Source organism: Larimichthys crocea, chromosome II (genome assembly GCF_000972845.2).
Source record: "Larimichthys crocea isolate SSNF chromosome II, L_crocea_2.0, whole genome shotgun sequence".
NCBI lineage: Eukaryota > Metazoa > Chordata > Actinopteri > Sciaenidae > Larimichthys > Larimichthys crocea.
In genome coordinates this window covers 6,240,397-6,244,689 of record NC_040012.1, presented here as the reverse complement: position 1 = coordinate 6,244,689, position 4,293 = coordinate 6,240,397, and positions in this window count along the sequence as shown.

Below are 4,293 nucleotides of genomic sequence, written 5' to 3'. Positions count from 1 at the left end.
CTGAATGACTGTTACCTCGTGTTTCAGGAGAAGACCGGAGGACTCGCAGGGATCTTCAGAAAGTCTCCCAAACCAGCCCCACGCTCCATCGTCACAAAGGTGACCAGATGAACTCATAAACTCAGTCTGTGAAAGCTCTCATTTAGATCTTTGTGGTAAAATCCTTCAGCGAGTTAAAACAAACCCGACCTGCCTGCTAAAAGTTAAAGTTTTTGTTTTCCAGGATCCTCTCAGCGACGCGAAGGAACTGTCCGCCAGCTGCGACAGCCTCAATGACGCCGACGAGGTGAGAGCTTCTTGAAGTCTGCTTAATGCTTGCTGTTGATGTTTGAATACTTTTGAGAGGATGACTACACTCAGCCAGAAACATCAAATCCAGAGGAAGGAAGTCTCTGCTTACAAGTCTAGTGATATTTTTAATATTTAATCCAAGCCAAACTTTCTCCCTGACTCTTTCTTCAAGCATTGAGGCAAACATTATAAAGGACTTTAAATATCAAAGCTTCAGTGTGTATTTTTAAATATCTGAGTAGGTTTTTGGTCCCTGTGTTAAGCTTCGTTGTTGTTCCCCAACGACTTCAGCGATAACTTAATTATTTAAAAGTGAGTTCATGTTTTTGTTTTAAAGGATTATTTCGCTGTGGAGAACAGTACCGAAAACCTTGTTGAAGCTGCAGGCGCCTCAAAGGTGAGTCTCATCGAGTGTGTTACATTTCTGCTCATCTGTTTGTGACTCGACATGATGCTTCATGTTTTATTCTTTCAACAGGAGAAAAAAGGAGGGTTTGCTGGAATTTTCAGGAGGACGCCCAAAACTGTCGAGGTACGATGTTAACGAGGTCGACTACTTTCAGATCCAGCCTCTCACTGCAGGAGGCAGAGGTTGTTTTCTGGGACAGAGTGCACCATTGTGGTGACTTTTCCACGTATAAATCCACCAATTTTTTTCTGTCATAAAGTTTCCAAAGACACAAAGCTATAAAGTCTTTGAGTTCAAGTATCAAAATCACGTCACATAATCATCATCAGTAAACAGTGGGACTGTAACAGCCTGCTGGCGACTCTCTAGTGTTTTGAGTTTTCACTGCAGTCCCGATTTTTAACCACTAGATGTCGCTACGTATTAATCCTTTAAATCTGATTTATTTGTTAATTTGTTTTATTTTTTTCACTCTTTTTTTTCCTAGGTTTTTTTTTTGCTTTCTGACTTTTATTGTTTGATCATTTGTTTCTTGTTATTTTGTGTTTTTGCTTGTTTTGCCACTGAGATGGATGAAGTGTGTTTAGCAACCAAACAAGTAGTCATAGAAAATGTAGATTGATTTCTGATCTGTATATTAGAGATCGTCAGTGAAGCAGCTGAAGCTGCTCTGAATATAAAAACATGTTTAGTGATCTGATTTGAATCTTTGCTGTCTCTGCGGTCACATAACATTTATTATACTACCATTATGTATAAATACAAAAAGTTAACAGCTGTCATCTCTCCCTCTTTGTTTTGCAGGACAGTGAAGACATGGAGCCGCCGGTGGGAGGCGGGCTGAGACGCAGGAGAACCATCAAGAAGAAAAGACGAGTGAGTCGTCGTTACTTTCTGTATCCACACATGACAGTAAAAAATGGCTGTTTTTCTTCTTCAGCTTCGATGCTGAAGTTCTTTCATCGTCGATAAAATCTGTTTTGTTTCTCAGGTCGTCTCGTTCAGAGTCAAGACAACTCTTCCCAAAATGCCGAAGCTCGGTGCTCAGGTTTGTTCAGATCTTGCTTGTTTTTTTGCACCTTGTTCCTGTTCTACATCAATACAGAGAATAATATCTGAAACCGGATGCAGATATCGACATGCTGAACATTTTTATATTATGTTTGATTGATTAAAAGGCATGTTAAAAATGATAAGTTATAAAAAATCCAGATTATTTGCAGTGTTTTTACAGATGCATGTCTCGTCCTCTTCTTGACTCACATTTCCTTTTCTTGTCTTTTCTTCTCTTATTATTAATAATCTGTGTTTATGTTGCTCAGATGAGTTCAATGCTGACTTGATCATTATTTTTTCCTCCGCAGAGTTCAGACAAGATGCCGATTGTCGAAGAAGTCGTTGAGCTGCAGGACCTGAACCCAGCACAGGTTAACAAGATCATATTAATCAATAGATAACAAACATTTTAGTGAAGCAAATATTACATTTCATGCAGCTGTGTATCTTTTCAAAGCGCAGCTGACATAATGAAGATCTTTAACAGTGTATAGCATTTAAATATTTTTACATACATAACATCATATCATGTTTTATTAGACACTTTAATTTACTAATGAACCTCACTCCGATATTAACTTTGTGTTTTCGTGTTTGTTTTCTCAGGAGAGCTCAGTCGAGGTCCAGCTTGTGGAGATGGCCGCTTACCCGACTGAAGAAACCCGTCTGGAGTCTGAACAGGTGTGATTTAGAAACACGTTCACACCTGTAGACTGATTCATTTAATCTGAGAAGTCACATTACAGCCAGTGACAGCACTTTGATGCTTCTTATGTCCATATTGTGTTTAAATTTATGATTTATAATAGAAATATCTCATTCATCATACTGCAGATCGGCTACATGTTATTATTTAGTACCTCACGGGTAAACAGGATGAAACAGGAGCGTCTTGTACAGCAATATTGTATATTATATATAATATTTTCTTTAACACCTCAAATGAACCGCACCAGCGTCTCGAGAGTCGGAGGTGGATCGCGATGCTCTTTTTTAAACAGTCCCGTCCGAGATGTTTCAGTCGACAGCTCTCGGTCTCTAACCGATGCTAAAGCACCGTGTTTTTGTTTTATCTGACCCGAACAGGTTAGACGTCAGAGCCTCGCCAGTGTTCGTGTGTTTTAATGTTTCTCTACAGATCTGTCACAGATGCTGTCGGCCGCCTTTTCATTGACAAAAGTCTTTTTTTTTTTTCTCAGGAAACTGATGAGTTGATTGAGTGGTGGAACACAGTCAAAGGTTTGTTTTTGTCTCTTCACGTTTTAATCTGTTTGGACTTTTTACACATGCATTGATTTATTGATTTATTCATGTATTGCTGCTGCTGCTGCTGCTGTTTTCCAGGCTGGGCTGAGTGGAACGAGATGTCCAATTTCCAGGAGGATGATGAGCAGATGTGAGTGACTTTCTTTAAGAACTTCATTCATAATTACCCAGAAAACATTTATTTAGGACAGAGTTATTGTTTTATTTCCATTTGATTTCTGCAGGTCTTGAAAAGTCTTAAAACAGCCTTGAATTCTCCAAAAAACACCTTTTAAAAAGTCAGATTAATTATATTGTACCAGAGACACTTTTTAGTCCTTTACATCTGTCTCTGCAGGGCGATGGAGCAGGCAGCTGATCGTGTCTACATGGCTGCACGTCTGTTCGTGCGTCTTTTTAACCAGCGGGGGGCGTCCTTACAGCACCGCATCCTGGAGCTTTTGGCTCTGGCCGACGCTGCTGATCAGTTCCACAAGAAAACCGTGAAGGCCGCCGTGGGCGGAGGAGTGGCCAGCGTCGCGGGCAGCGTGGCAACGATCACAGGCCTCATCCTGGCGCCTTTCACCTTCGGTGCCTCTATCATCGTCACTGCGGTGGGCATCGGCGTGGCGACGGCGGGCAGCATCACCTCAGCGACGGCCAATATCACAGACACAGTTCACTCCAGCATGGACCGAAAGAAGCTGGAGAAGATGATCCAGGGCTACCAGGAGGAGATCAAAGACATCAGAGAGTGTCTGGAGTTCGTGCAGGTGAGGAGATGAACCTCATACAGCTGTTTGCAGATGTGTCGCAGGTCCAGACACAAAAACTGTGCAGCTAGAGCTTCAAATCGGCTTCAGAAATCCAGTATTTATCAGGCTATAACCTCTTCTCAGAGTTCAGAGCTCAGTTATCATTGACAATACAGAAGTAAGTAATAATAGGGTTGTGTCCCTGTAGTGGGAAACAGCTTGTGACAGGTAAAACAGGTAAAGTAACTAACATTAAAGCTATTTTTATTACATGAAGGCAATGTAAGGAAGGAAATGTTAGATCAGACTCTGACACGACTATTTGACATGTAATCCAACCTAAACCGGTACAACAACCAAGCAATCTGATTGGTCAACATTTAGAAAATATGTAGTAGAAATGTATCTCCTTGGAAATGGAGATACTAAGGGAAGAAAAAAATGTTAATTTTGAGAACAAATTGCCCCAAAACAAACATTTTGGATCTATATTTTATTTAAGATGTTTAATTGTTGTATAATCTCAATATATTACAT